This window comes from Ostrinia nubilalis, chromosome 27 (assembly GCF_963855985.1).
Source record: "Ostrinia nubilalis chromosome 27, ilOstNubi1.1, whole genome shotgun sequence".
In the NCBI taxonomy this organism is placed as follows: Eukaryota; Metazoa; Arthropoda; class Insecta; order Lepidoptera; family Crambidae; genus Ostrinia; species Ostrinia nubilalis.
The window spans coordinates 1134996-1150836 of NC_087114.1; the positions used below are offsets into that span (position 1 = coordinate 1134996).

Sequence of the window (15841 nt, forward strand, 5' to 3'; positions counted from 1 at the left end):
AGGAAAACAGTCCGCCAGACACTTCTCCGCTCGATCCATTTCCACCGAAGCGGAACGGAGAAGGATTTGTTATGCAAAACACTTCTCTGCTCCGCTCCGCCTTGGTGTTTCCACCATAATCGCATCTTACGTCATCCAAGGAAAGAGTGTGGCCTGTGGTAATATTCTTCTACCCCTACTACTTAAATTATTTATCATTCAAGTAATCGACATCGAATATTGCAAATTGAAAAGTAACTCGTTTTTAAGGAAATTGCATTTTGAAAACATTAGTTAGTGGTGGCACTCAATATTTTCATACCTCTATCGACAGATGTGTAGCTGTTCCTGAGCTGCTGATGCGAACCAGTCTGTATGGACGCCTTCGTCTCGCCGCTGCCAATGCCACCGATTTCAAAGTTGCCTTGAGCTGAAATAATGTACTACTTAATTTCATTGCTATAATGTATAGCAGTATTACGATTTACGTTCTTCGATCAAAAACACTATTGATTTACCAAAAGTAGAAATTTAAATACAACTTTCATGTATAGTATCGATAGACGATACAATAAATTGAAAAATATCTACACTAAGCCATAGAATTTTTGATTCAAATAAACTATTTTTCTTACTTTCTTTTTGATCGAAGTTCACTATAGTATGATCACTATAATTGGTGTCTAATATCATCGATAGTACTATTATGGGATGTACCAAATTATCGATAGTACCAGGCCTGTTCATCTCCGCGAGTTTACATCGAAAACAAAACACGCACGATGGCCCACCTACAGGATACTATTCGACAAGGCCTCACATACGAGCGAAAATTTGACTCACGCACGCGTATTCTTGTGTATGATGGAAGAAAATAAAGAAAATGGTGTACTAAATACTGTGCAGTATTTAATTGCCTAAATAATAATAAAAACACAGAATGTACTTTTTTAAGTTGCCTCAAGACACTGAGAGGTAAATAAATAGTTAATATTATTCATGATAAATCATGTATTTCCTCCGCCATTTTCCGCAGTTTGGCACCTCACGTCACATCATTTTACCGAACTCAGCCCTATAGCTTCAGCGCAGTGCCGATCACTGACGTTTGTCAACAAAATGGTGCTTGACTCTTGAGACAGGCTAAATTACACCATATTGTTAATGACATTGAGCATACATTTTTTTAAATACCTTCGCGAAGTAAAACTTCTGTACGTAGTACTTATTATTATTCTGTGATAGTACTGTTAGCGTCAAATAGTTAATGACAGCCAAAGTAGCCAAAAAGTTCGCAGCAGAGTTTTGTGTTGTAAACTTTCTGGACACTTTGGGTGTCACGAACTATTAAAGCTGACGTACCACGTAATCGATAGTATCATCGATTTTAAACTATCGATAGATAGACAACACTAACTCACTGCGGCACGGCTCTGGCCGCTGTGGCGGGAACTCAGCCAGCTCCACCGGTGGGGAAGACGGCCTGGCGTGGCAGTGGGCTAGCTAAAACACAACCTGAAGCTTGATCATCATCATCAGATTATTTAGTCTTCATTGCAAGAGTTCGACTCTCTCTAAACGCTGGGCAGACGGGTTAGGGAGGCTTGATGTGCGCATAATTTTGTCCTTAAGTGAGTCTAGTATAGTACGAGTATAGTAACAGAACAGCTGAGGGTCTGGTGATCTATCACACAGGGATTCCCTTAGTTTAGACACCCTTTAGACTCACCAGTCTCTTGCAAAGTTTATGTTTAGTATTAAATTTGATTGTGTCCAACAAAGTTTACGAAGCAGTAGGTAGGTACAGCAGTTTGCGAGGCATAAGCTGAGCTTTGAACTTGTGTGAGTGATCACCAAAAGTAGAACCAGACCATAAAGGACAATGACCAAAAATGTATGGAGTGTGGTCCAAATGTCCACCACTAACGAGACCTATGTAGTAAAATAGTCTACTAAATACTGATTCATTATAACCAAACCGCAATCAAAAATATGCTGTCAGTAAAAAGTTATGACTGAATGAAAAGTCATGTTTTTTACCTTTTCATCCGAAAAATGTTCTTGAAATCATTCTATCCATCGCACATTTTGGATTGATCTATGTATGTTATGTCATGTCGCTTAGTGTACCGTGTTAGATTCTCGCTAAAAGAAAAAAAAAATAAGCTCAGAAGAAAGACAACAATATTGGAATTATGGTCGGGTGGTCGCTGCTCCGCCCCTATTGGTTATAGGGTGATGTTATATAATCTAAAACCATCCTTGATAAATGGGCTATCCATAACAAAAATATTTTTTCAAATCGGACCAGTAGTTCCTGAGATTAGCGCGTAAACTACTACAATTTTTCATACGGTCATAACTTTTTACTGACAGCTTATTTTTTTTTCGTCCCATACTGAAAGTTAATCTCTATTGAATAGACTATAAGCCAATATAGGTCTCATTAGTGGTGGACATTTGGACCACTTTTGGTCATTGTCCTTTCTACCAATTCCAGACCGCAATCCCATAAATAAGATATTTTTTTTTTTTAAATTCACAAAATGTATGGAAAAAATATTGAACCAGTACAAGAGGTAGTGTGACTGTGTGACAGATGCGCGGCGGACTTGCGCCTCAGACCGATAGCCAAAAAGCGGTAATAAATAACAGTATCCATGTGCGCTCACACAAATGCAAAACTCAGTCAAGGCCTCGCGAACTGTATCCTTTGTCAGTAAAATTATTATGTACTTACTTACCTGGTAGCTACTGGTGTATCTGTCATCGCATATCTGCGCCGAAGTGTCGATGGACGCGACAACCGGTAAGGCGTTCGTACTCGTCTCTACTGTGGACTTGGCGTGGGTCACTGGGGTGGACAGCTTGAGGGCTGGAAGGGACAGAAGTTTATTGCCTTCGCTACACTGCTCGCTTCGACGAAGTTTCGAAGCCACGGGTCTCTTCCCACCTCTCGTTCCCACCGCTGCAACTCCTGTGTAGCCAGGATCTACAGCTTGATCGCCAATAAAAACCTAACCAGTGTAGGTCAAGTTTGTCCCGGGGGAAAGTTAAGCTGTCATTGGACCCGCAACAAAATTAATCAGAAGAACTTGGGAGGAGTTCGAAGTTAAGGTTCGACTTCCCTTCATTGCAAAGCGGAAGGTGAATTTTTGAAGTCAGCCGAGTAGTTTAGTCAGACTTCGTGTTCAACGTCAGAACGCCTCAAACTCTTTGACTCTGGCATTTACAGATAACAATCGAAAGACGGACGAGATGAGGCGCGAGATTGTCCGATGAGAGGTGAAATGCGTGCCCACACTATTTGGTCAACTTCGCGAGTAGATTAACATAAGCATTGACATGTTACTCAGGAATAACATAATGTAGCCTGGTGAAAGAAATTTCAAAATCAAATCTGCTGAAGTGTCGATGGACGCGACAGCCGGTAAGGCGTTCGTACTCGTCTCTACTGTGGACTTGGCGTGGGTCACTGGGGTGGTCAGCTTGAGGGCTGGAAGGGAGATAATGTTAAGAGGACCAAACACTATCAGTGTGGTGATTGGAATGAAGGAATGACGGCTATAAGTAGGGGAGATTTAGAATGTCTTATGCGAAGGAAGTAATGACAGAAATGCTGGTCCGCTTGAAGTAAACTAGCTTTTGCCCGTTTGGCCCGTGTGAACTGTGAATCTAAGGCCGAGTTGCACCACCAAACTTTGACCGTAACTATACTGGTCACAAAAATCGGCCCACCTACGTTTTAAAGGAAAACTCGTTTTTACTGACACAATCATGGTGCCCCAACAATATTGGTGTCATTTGAAAGCCCAATAAATATCCTTAAAGAAAATCACATTTAATTTCCTAATAAACGATTAACATATACAATAAATGTGACTTGAAAAACTTGAAAAAAGACCTCACTTTGGGCTCACCTCTGGGATCAATTAGACCAATTTTTATGGTTATAAAACCAAATAATAATCTCACGTGTCCTCTTTAACAGATGGATAGCGATTAATCCCAACTTAACAGTTTTATAGCCATAAAAGTTGGCTCAAGCGTAACTACCTATTTTTTGAAGAAGTGACTCTGGATTCTTCTACAGACACATTTTTGGGGTAAAAACCTTTCCTTTAATGAAATGAAGCTTTGAACTAGGCTTTTAAATGGTAATATAGTATAGTAATATTGGTGGGAAGTGGGGATGCATACGTTTGAAAGTGCTTGTCGCGGGTGGGTCGATTTTTATGATGACCAGTGTATAACGATAACCGGTGTTTTTTGTATGGAGTTTGACAGTCTTTTGACGTTTGTCAAAGTTAAAGTAAGATGGTGCAACCCAGTCTAAGCCTGCCAAAATATTATTCAGACAAAAAAACATAACTTTTCATATCGCCAATAATGAGAAAACTGACGTCCTATATTTCGTGTTTGTCCGACGTTTCACGCGTGAATTTTGGGTTCTCGCTGAAATTCTTTGTCGCGTGTGAGTCCCCCTTCCAAAAAGCGGGATAAAACGACGATCTTTCTGTCTAAGTTCAGTGGTTTAAGCGTGTAAAGGAAATGGAGACATGATAAGTAAAGGCGTACTATCCTTATTCTCACAGCCATTTTCAACCCAGTAAGTTTATTGAGAGAGAGTTAAACCTGTCTCCTCAGACTATAGACTTTTAGTCGGCCGATAGTGAGGCCGGATTCTAATTTAATTTGCATGAAGAATCGGGAGATATCAAATCAAAGTAATGTGCGCACTTTCATACATGTCAAGTCCATACTGATTAACAAAGCGACCCAACTATCGCCCGACAAAAAGTCTTCAATGATCTCACCAGTACCGCTGGAGCGCCTCGCCGGCCGGCCACCCATCACGGTGACGGCGAGTCCTGCATCCCGCAGGCCTTGGATTACGGCCACCATACCCTCACCCTCACCCTCCATTGCATCAGTTGTGGGGTAGGGGGATGTGCTGGGGTCAGGACACAAAAATAATCGAGCAGACATTAGGCCCATGGCGTCGGGACATGAGTAAAGAATCCTCATTTGGTGTAGGGATAGGAATGAGACTAGCCGACTCGAGTTCCGGTGAACGCGGGTTCGGATTTCGAACGGGACCATTATAGATCGTTTCATCCACGAAGACGCGCCCCACCAATTTCTGGTTGAGGAAAGCGCGGGGTGCGGGGAGTTTGATCCGAGCAATCCGAGCGTCATTATTGTAGTGTGCGTCTGCACTCATGGATCATTTAGCGTGTACCGATAACACTAAAACATTAGCGGAAGAATGGTGGGGCGCGTCTTAGTGGATGAAATGATCTACACTTGGTTACGGAATATGGGGGCAGCACATAGAGCCTATTGGAAATCTTTGGGCGGCCTTTCTTGAGCCAGTCGACGTCTTTCGGTAGAAAATAATTAAGACAGTCAGATACCTAGCCGGACTTCAAATAACTATGTAGTTCATCTGGGTCAATTGGCTTTTAATCTTTATGACAGTTACATATAAACATGCAGATTTTTAGACGTCAATATTTAACCTTTTGATACAAGATTGGGAAAAATTCTAAATTCTAAGGGTATTAAACATAGTATCGTCAGCAATATATCCACAACCAACCAGTGCACAAATAGTGAACGTCAGAATGGCGGGTGTATGGTCACAGAAATGAATAATATAAATATGAATTTTTAATACCTGAGGTGTACCTTTATGTACCTTTAGTTATTAATTTTGTACTTCCCTAATACGGGAACAATTTAAATTACAAAATGAGCCGCCAACCTGATATCAGGTTGGCGGGTGTATGCTGAAATTGGACGAAACAGGTAAGTTATGGTTTTCTTATATTTACCATTATTTAGTACCTCAAATGTACCTCACAAATATATTATGATAAACCAAATGCGACGAATAATTAACGAGAAAATTGATACGAAAAATTTGATGTCCACCATTTTTTTGATGGCCACCATTTTTTTAACAAGTTAGAAAGTTGACACTGACACAGATAATACATACCATACAGATATTTTTTAAGTCTGTTTTTTATGGCATGCACACTTGTGCATTTGCCAATGCCAATACTTTCCTAAAATCTAAAAGTATTGATAGTAGCGCCCTGCTGTAAATGTCATAAGGTTGTCCAACGTGGCAATAATAGGGATGTTGACTGGGTAATGAAATCGAAATTCTATTCAGTCCGTCAGACAGATAATAAAAATATTTTGGAGACATTTTTTTTTCATAATCTAATAATTACAGTATTATATTGAGTTGAAATGTCGCGTGACGTCACTTTTGAGTAAAAAATCTACTCAAGCGTGACGTAACGCGCCAATTCAACTCGATGTAGGACTGTTATTATTTAATTATGAAAGAAAATAAAAAATATGAGTTTAATATTTTCTAATATCTGTCTGACGGACAAATAATTGAAAATTTGTCATTTAGCCTTTAAAAGTATTGATTGATAGTAGTGCCAAGTGCTCTCCTGTATAGGTCTACCAGAATCTCATGGCAAACAAAAATATTGGAAAAGTGTGGCTTTCATAAGGAAATTGTCTATGGCTTTATTGTCACCTGTCAAAACAAATTACGAGATTTGTCAACCACTGCAGAAATTTTGTGAATCTTCATGATTATTTGTTATTTTTGTGAAAATATCAAAAAAAAAACTCAAGCGAGTTATATTGTTTTCAATGTGTATTGTAAAATATGGCGTAATTTAAACTCAATCTTTGATTTTAACGCACGTCGTTGTGTTGACAGGTAAGTCGGACTGAAATGTTAAGATTACATTTAGTTTATTACCCGACTGCGTCAGAAAGAGGGTTATGTTTATTTTTAAGTATTTTTCTTTCTTAATAGCTGCTTTATTGAGGTTTACCTACAGGTGAATCTCACAAATTGGTGCAGAGGAATGGTGAAAATGTTGTAGTTAACCATGTAAAGAAACTTGATAAGATTTCATCAAGCAAAATCATTATTAATCATCAAGCAAGATTGAATAATAAAATTGAAATGCTGGAAGAGCAATTTATAATAAATACCTCTTTCTCTTGATTATCTGTTGAAGAATAAGAAATAATAAATAAATAATATCCTTGGACATTTTAGACTGCGCTTCTAGTCCCAAACTAAGCAAAGCTTGTACTATAGGTACTAGACAACGGATATAAACATATTAAATGCTTTTATTTTTAAATCATACATATACATAGAAAACACCCAGTCCAATACCAACAAAAATATGTTCATGCATACAATTTGTTTGTAATGTGCGATAATCGAACCCGCAACCTCCGGAATAGTAGTCCGTTTCGAAACACTACACCAAGCGGCCGACTAAAATGCAAGTGGAGTTCTTAGAATCGTTTTCTAGTATTTTTTTATCCACAACGAGGAAGCTCTGAATGAAGTAATACGTTATAAGTTGGATACATAATAAAATTAATTTTCTTTGTTTTTTTTTCGTCTTATTTCTTCTTATTATTTTTTTTCTTTTATCTTCTCATATTTTATTTCTTTTTATCCTTTTTTTGTCTTATTCTTCATTCATTTATTCTGTCTGTATTTCATCTTGTTTTTACTATTTTTATTCTTCTTATCTTTCTTCTTATCATAAAGATATTATATCAAGAAGAAGAAACAAGAAAAAATAAAAGAAAACGAAGAAAAAAGAAAATAATAATATACAGAAGATAAAAGAAGAAGAAATAAGACAAAAAAAACAAGAAATGAAGACAGAAGAAGATAATAATAATAATGAGAAGAACCATGGGAAAAAGAATAAGAATAGAAGACGAAGGAGAAAAGACAATAAAATTAGAAGAAGAAGACGAATACGATGTCACGAATAATAGTTCCAATAGTCTAAATGACAAAATTTCAATTATTTGTCCGTCAGACAGATATTAGAAAATATTAAACTCATATTTTTTATTTTCTTTCATAATTAAATAATAACAGTCCTTCATCGAGTTGAAATGGCGCGTTACGTCACGCTTGAGTAGATTTTTTACTCAAAAGTGACGTCACGCGACATTTCAACTCAATATAATACTGTAATTATTAGATTATGAAAAAAAAATGTCTCCAAAATATTTTTATTATCTGTCTGACGGACTGAATAGAATTTCGATTTCATTACCCAGTCAACATCCCTATTATTGCCACGTTGGACAACCTTATGACATTTACAGCAGGGCGCTACTATCAATACTTTTAGATTTTAGGAAAGTATTGGCATTGGCAAATGCACAAGTGTGCATGCCATAAAAAACAGACTTAAAAAATATCTGTATGGTATGTATTATCTGTGTCAGTGTCAACTTTCTAACTTGTTAAAAAAAATGGTGGCCATCAAAAAAATGGTGGACATCAAATTTTTCGTATCAATTTTCTCGTTAATTATTCGTCGCATTTGGTTTATCATAATATATTTGTGAGGTACATTTGAGGTACTAAATAATGGTAAATATAAGAAAACCATAACTTACCTGTTTCGTCCAATTTCAGCATACACCCGCCAACCTGATATCAGGTTGGCGGCTCATTTTGTAATTTAAATTGTTCCCGTATTAGGGAAGTACAAAATTAATAACTAAAGGTACATAAAGGTACACCTCAGGTATTAAAAATTCATATTTATATTATTCATTTCTGTGACCATACACCCGCCATTCTGACGTTCACCACAAATAGAAGTATGTCAGATACTAACAGTCATTTTGAGCAGGCGCAGCAGGGAGTAGCAAAGATCGGGCCGGTAGCAGCCCTGCCAGTCCTCGCTGTGGGGCAATGACCTGCAGCAAAGTTCATCTGATTAGCGACACCCCTAGCGATGTACTGAGCTGTGGGAAAATGAGCTACAAGACTATAGTCTGGTCTGCGAGCACGTAGAATTTTGTCCAATGACCCCAAGCTACCAATCCTTATCGCTCGCGCGTAATTATATTGCTGTCGCGACTGTGCGACTGGCACCCGCAGTGAGTGTGCGAGCGCGATAGCAACATAATTACGCGCGAGCGATAAGGATGGGTAGCTAGGGGTCATTGGACAAAATTCTACGTGCTCACGGACCGGGCTTTACAAGCTAAGTTAGCTTAATAGCGACACCTCAAAGAACCAAACCGACCGGGATGACAACTCCATAGAGCGACTGGTCGTCCAAGGAAAATTCGAAGGAACCCAATCGCGTGGCAGGTCACGTATGCGCTGGACCGACCAAGTGAAATCGGTAGTGGGAGACGGCGTGTGTGACTGCACCAGACAGTCTGCCAACAGAGAGAGATGGCAGGAGATCGTGCGGAGAGTTGTATCCGCCTCTACAAACGATGTGAACAACGCCTCAACGTGACCACGACCACTCTGCCAAGAGCGATGCGAATAAGAAGAAGAAAGAACCGCACCGTTCTTGTGCTTTGGCTCTAACGCTATAGGAGCAACGAGGAGACCAGATTCAAGAGGGTAGTCCAGCAAACCATTTAGGTAATTTAATAACTATGGTAAATTTTCATTGGGTATCCTGACTTGGTGCAGGAGATTTCTGCAACGTCGCGAAAGTCTAGGCTACGGCCGGATACTCGAGACACCCCCACTCGGGCGATGACGGAACGCCGCGGAGGTTTTAGCGGGTTTACCCCGTCCTTTTCAGGGGTCTATTCCACTTTGATCACCTGGCTTTGATGACCCAGGTGATCAAAGTCCACTTTCAGCGACAATTTAGTGTCCTTTGATCACCTACGGATACGATGCCCTGGGTGATCAAAGTGGACCCCAGTTAAATTATTATTTTAGTGTCCTTTGATCACCTACATACAAATCACACCTCCTCTTATACTTAATGTACGGACAAACATTGTTCAGGTAAGTAACGCTTTAAAATATTTCATGCTGTAAAAAAAATTGACTATATTAAGAAAATGTTTGTACTTACAACGATTGGACATGACGTGTCTATTCAGAGGAGGTGTGATTTGTATGTAGGTGATCAAAGGACACTAAAATAATAATTTAATTGGAGTCCACTTTGATCACCCAGGGCATCATATCCGTGGGTGATCAAAGGACACTAAATTGTCGCTGGAAGTGGACTTTGATCACCTGGGTCATCAAAGCCAGGTGATCAAAGTGGAATAGACCGTAAGGAGCAGCGCCCTTTTCAGGGCGCCGGGAGTCCCACACACCACCCTGTCCTCCGGCAGTGGTGACGGTGCGCAAAGCATTACCTCCGCGACAAAAAAAAGAGATTTCTGTAACATATGCCCTAGGGCCTAGGGTCCACATTAGGGAACGACGACCAAAAATCGTCACAATATCGAAAGCATTGTTCAGACTTTTACTTACATTATCTGAAAGTAATTGTATTAAACTGAGGATCTAAATAATTTGGAATTTAGATTTTAGACTGCACTAAGTATGACGTCTACTAAAATGAAGTTGCCATCAAATTTTGACATAATAATATACGTCAATGGAAGAAGATAAAAAGAGTAATATTAAGCAAATAGTTTCTATATTAGTGGTCAGAGATACCGTGGAGATATGTATCATGTTTGTCAACATATTTGTCAAGATGCAAACACATTGCATATTTTGTGCAAGTAGATACAATGGGCCACAGTTCCAGCTACCCATTTGCGTTTTTTCTCTCGTTCTCATCAAATAGTGATTCCTTGCGATAGAACGAGTCGACATGACCGAAAATGGGCAGCTGGAACTGTAGCCCATTAGTACAGTGGTGGTCCACAGTTCCTTCTACCCATGTTGTCTCGTTCTATCGCAAGGAATTACCATTATGGGTAGCAGGAACTGTGTTGGCCCACTGGCTAATTACTGTCTTTAACTTTTTACAAAATAATTTATCGTATTTTTGTTATTCGCACCTATGTAAGATTTTTGTTCAAACACTGTATTTACTCGTATGTAGTACGTACTTTTATGAAATCGAAATTTAAATATTTATTAGGTACTTACGCTCTTTCCAGGCTTAAACGAGTCCCAAATATAGCGCTTTTTTTTCGTCAGGAAATGCATGAAATTGCATACCCACTGGCCCGGGGGAACCAGTGGGTTATGTGAGGCTCTCCCTGCCAGATGGGCAGGGCCTTCTCACTAAACCTGACGGTGTCCTCCCGAAGTCTTTGGGACGGAGCTGCGAGTTATTGTCCGAGCTAGACGGCTTAGACATTCTTAAGCGGCTCCGCCCCTGACTGTGCGTCGCTCTGTTTGAGCAAGCGACGACTGGCTCCCAAATATAGCCCTAACACCACTTCGGGACAACATTATGGGCGGTGCTAAGAGAAGAAATGGCGGAAGAATTTCGGTCAAAGTGCTTAAAGTCAGTGAAACTCCGTTCCAACAAATCTGCATTTAAGGTCAAACCTGGTTTCAGACTTTGGCGCCATAGGCACCTGACACAGACCGCTGAAGGTTTAAGGCTCTCTGAAGCACTTTCACCAAAAAACTAGCATAAATAAATGATCTAGGCCTAATTTCACAAGCCATGGTTATTGCGAATGCAATTTCATTTGGTGACACAATGGATGGTGTAATCTACCGCGGTTTTGGCGGGAAATAACTCCGCCATTTTGAATTTGTAAGGTCATGGCTTTTTGACTTTGTGATTTGGTTTTGGTTTATATTGTTAGGTTTAGTTATTTTGGTAGTTGTGACAGTAATTCTTAATAAAAATATTTATTGTATTATGGCCAACCGTTAGTAATTATATCCTGTATCTATTGATTAATTAATAAATTATAGCGAGCTGAGGTGGCAATGCGCAGGGCACATAGTACGCAGAACTGACGGCCGATGGGGCAGCAAGTTTCTGGAGTGGAGGCCGCGTACCGGAAAGCGCAGCGTAGGGCGTCCACCCACAAGGTGGACGACCTCACAAAGATAGCAGGAAGGCGCTGGATGCAGGCCGCTACCAACCGGCCAATATTGTGGAAATATTGGGGAGACCTATGTTCAGCAGTGGACGTCCTATGGCTGAAATGATGATGATGATGAATGATCTATTGATCGACTGACTTCTTCCGCCACTTCTTCTCAACACCAGAACACCAGCCCATATATTATTGTCCTGAAGTGGTGGCAGGGCGAGCTATATTTGGGATGGGGCGTCTATAAGTGCCCTGAAAAGGACTTACATACTAATAAAGATTTTGATTTGATTTAACATAACATAACCAGTCTTTTCTTCTTCTTTTCAGCAAAATGACGTCCACTGCTGGACAAAGGCCTCCCCCAAGGTTTTCCACAATGAACGGTCCTGCGCTGCCCGCATCCAGGCTCTTCCCGCGACCTTTACCAGATCGTCGGTCCACCTAGTAGGAGGCCTGCCCACGCTACGTCTTCCAGCGGTGTTGGTAGCTTGGCATCCCCCGGGGATTCTTCGCACCCCTTGCCCCACCGTTACCGTGACCGCTACCGTGGTCCGGGATAGTGGGGCCGCCGGGGACTAGGGGCCGTTTTTTTGTTTGTGCCACCATTTGGAGGGTTTTGCCCTAATCGCCACGCTTGGCAGGCGGGTTGGCGATCGCAGTTTTTTGCTTGGTTTCGCACGCAGACGCTGCTGCCCGTCCGGTGCTATAGGAGTTTGTCGCCTCTTACGACGCGCCTCCTGTGGGCGGTGGGGAAAAGTATTCTTTTACGGCCGTCCCCACACGGCACATAACATAACCAGTAACATAACATAACGTGGCGAATAGCGGAACATGCGATTCGGTATTGACGGTGGCGCCCCCCTGTTAGTGTCTCGGGTGGGGCGTTTCATGTAACATTAGTTTTTAGTTAGTTTAGTTTTTGGTTTTTGATTCTGTTTAGTTTTGTGTTACTATTGTTTTCTTTTTTTTTTTCTCTCTCTTTTTGTGATCACCGTCCATAACGCCCCCTGTTGCGCGTCTTCTTGACTGGTAGCCTTAATATTGTCCCGGTCAAGAGGGCGCGCAATCCGCAATCTTCATCGTGTTGGTTCTCGCTGAAAACCAGCTTCTCGACATGGCGCTTGTTATGTTGCGAATATAGCTGAGCGGACGCCTCTTCAGCATAGCTTGTAGTTTAATGTTATATGTATTGTATTTTTATTTTATTTTTCTATGCTGAATAAAGTATTCTTATTCTTATTCAGTATCCTGTACATTAATTAACAGTCGTCAGATGATTTCTGTCACAAGACTTTGTTTAAAAATGTTTGCGGTTATGCCGGTGAGTCGTGACTATCGTATCAAGTTACGTAAGAATGCCAAAACTTTGGTTGGGAAACAATGATGTATTTGTTTGGTGACTTCATAATTTTGTGGTAGGCATATTTTATATTGTATGTAATAAGTTATTTCACTAGATTCGTAAAGGTAGCAGGAAGGCGCTGGATGCAGGCCACTTCCAACCGGGCGATATGGCAATCATTGGGGGAGGCCTATGTTCAGAAGTGGACGTCCTGTGGCTGAAATGATGATGATGATGATGATACTAGATTCGTGATCATAAGGATCTTCTGAGAGTCTGTATGAAGAGAAATAGGGACTATTCCCACCTCTCGTTCCCTCCGCTGCAACTACTGTGTAGCCAGGATCTACAGCTTGACCGCCAATAACCCAACGAGTGAAGGCCAAGTTTGTCCCGGGGGAAAGTTAAACTGTTATTGGACAAACAAAGACTTGTCAATACTTATAATTAAGAGATATCTAAATTAAGCTATCTAGGCATATCTACCTACTCCAAATATAGCATCAGCGAACTTGAAACCTTCGCTTCAAATATGGGATCCAGAGTAGGTCAGAACCATTTGTGGACTTTTGCCATGTCTATAAACATAATGAACTAGATTATTCCCGCGGATTCGCCTGAATGAAATTAGATCTCTCAAAAAAACTTTATCGCGCGAGTGTCCTCTTCGAAAAACCAGGATAAAAACTATCCTGTTTTGCCCTGGGTCCAAAACTAATTCCCAATTTAATCCTCGTGATAAAAGTACCCCCGGTCTCAAATAATTTCTATGACCAATTTCATCTAAATCGGTTCAGTAATTTAAGCATGAAAAGGCATGTCAGACAGACTAGGTTACTTTCGCATAGTATTTTTAGAATTTATAATGCTGTTAGAATAAATAAATAGCAAAATAAATGAAAGTAAAGAAATAGACCCAGTGTGAATGCAGCCATCCGTGGATAAATTATTGCGGTTATATTTCATACATAATATACATTTCTCCAATATAGTACCTATTACCTTTTCATAAGAGCCTATATTGTTTACCTTCATGTGTTATCGTCTAGGTGTACTTACATGTCACACATCGTAAACATATAAGATTTTAAACTTTCGCGTTCCATTTCGACTTAAATCGAGTATTCCCGTCAAGTTCGAATACGGATACTGTGTTACCTATGTGTCGTGGTAACATCACTAGTGGTAGTGCAACAAATGCCAATGAGGGTAGTTGAAAATTTTTAAGCTCGCCCGAACCACAACCCGAACGTGCCCGAACGGACGACGTCGTGAGCCGCCAGTCTGCTTGTGACCACGGCTGCAGCATCGCAGCCGAAACGTCAAGCCGTGAGTACATAATGTAACTCATTAATAAACGTCGCGTTAAGACCCGTGCCTTTCTACACATCGTAAACGTCAGAAACAGACAACAATCCATTCTAAACCTTTAAGTTTTACCTTATTTATGTTTGTTCTGTTTTACCCAATTCTTCAATTAGGCACGTTACGGTCTTTTCGTGACGAACAATCGTCATTGTCCTTTTCATTCATTTGTCAATAGTGATGAAAGGTAAAAAGTATCGACTATCGATACTCCTGCAATGTAGACTAGCAAGTTCTAAAGCGCGGAGTTCTCTATCCTATTCACCTTGACCATGCTTTCCAATTAAGCTACCAGAGGCCAATGGAGGATTCGGACTAGGTACACTCCCCACGATGATAGATGGATGATGATGAGGCCTAATGTTCGCATATTTTCTCTCTCGGTCCCCTTTTACGACATCCACGGGAAAAGTAAGGGTGGTCGTTCTACTCTACTACGGTGCCAGAACCAAACGGTCTTGCCAATCTGAGAAATAAAACAGAAATATCTAAGACTTTTCGATGTAATTATGTGCCCCATCTGGGAACCAAGCGCAATTAAAAAAGTCGAACTCCCATTTCTTTTTCAACAATCTCCGCTGTTACAATTCATCGATACATCGATAAGCCGACGTATCATCGCAGCACTAATTTCCTCAAATGTCAGATTTCAACACCAAGTCAAATTAACTTGTGAAGTACGAATAATTAATACTCGTCCAGTAATGTAAAAAACGTGAGAATACAACGGCCTTGTCGCTACAATACTTGACTTGTAACTTGATTCTGAGATAATATAGCACGTTATTATAATACACTAGCGACCCGCAGCGGCTTCATCGTTCGTGCCTTTCAGCCAAATGACGTCCACTGCCAGCTGGACAAAGGCCTCCCTCAAGGCTTTTCATAATGAACGGTCCTGCGCTGCCCGCATCCAGGCTCTTCCCGCGACCTTTACCAGATCCTTGGTCCACCTAGTAAGAAGCCTGCCCACGCTACGTCTTCCAGCCCGTGGTCGCTACTCGAGAACTTTTCTGCCCCAATAGCCATCGTCTCTACGAGCTATGTGCCCCGTTTCATACTGGCTTCATACGGGTGCAAATCGAAATCCAGAAGTTTTTATTATCCACAACGAGGAAGCTCTCAAAAGAACTCATTTTATTTTTGCAAATAGGCTTTTAAAAAGCACTTCTACACGTCCCAGTATTAACCCTACCACTGCTTCGGGACAATAAATGGGCCAGTGAGAGGAAGCGCAAGAAACTCAGTCAGACAGAATCTATGGAACCCCAAAACTAT

General features: G+C 40.6%; 2 long non-coding RNA genes across 3 annotated transcripts; both read right to left on the reverse strand.

Moving 5' to 3' along the window:
* Positions 1–306: 306 nt before the first annotated feature.
* On the reverse strand, positions 307–2847 carry LOC135084878 (uncharacterized). Of its 2 annotated transcripts, none has more exons than XR_010259962.1 (3): positions 2724–2847; positions 1401–1482; positions 307–409 (listed from the first exon to the last, which is right to left on the reverse strand). It is a non-coding gene; the product is annotated as an uncharacterized LOC135084878 (long non-coding RNA). The 2 variants fall into 2 exon arrangements; XR_010259963.1 differs by having other exon boundaries at positions 1397–1482.
* A 2002-nt stretch (positions 2848–4849) lies between these two features.
* On the reverse strand, positions 4850–10399 carry LOC135084920 (uncharacterized). Its single transcript, XR_010259974.1, has 3 exons — positions 10313–10399; positions 8688–8769; positions 4850–4933 (listed from the first exon to the last, which is right to left on the reverse strand). It is a non-coding gene; the product is annotated as an uncharacterized LOC135084920 (long non-coding RNA).
* Positions 10400–15841: the final 5442 nt, after the last annotated feature.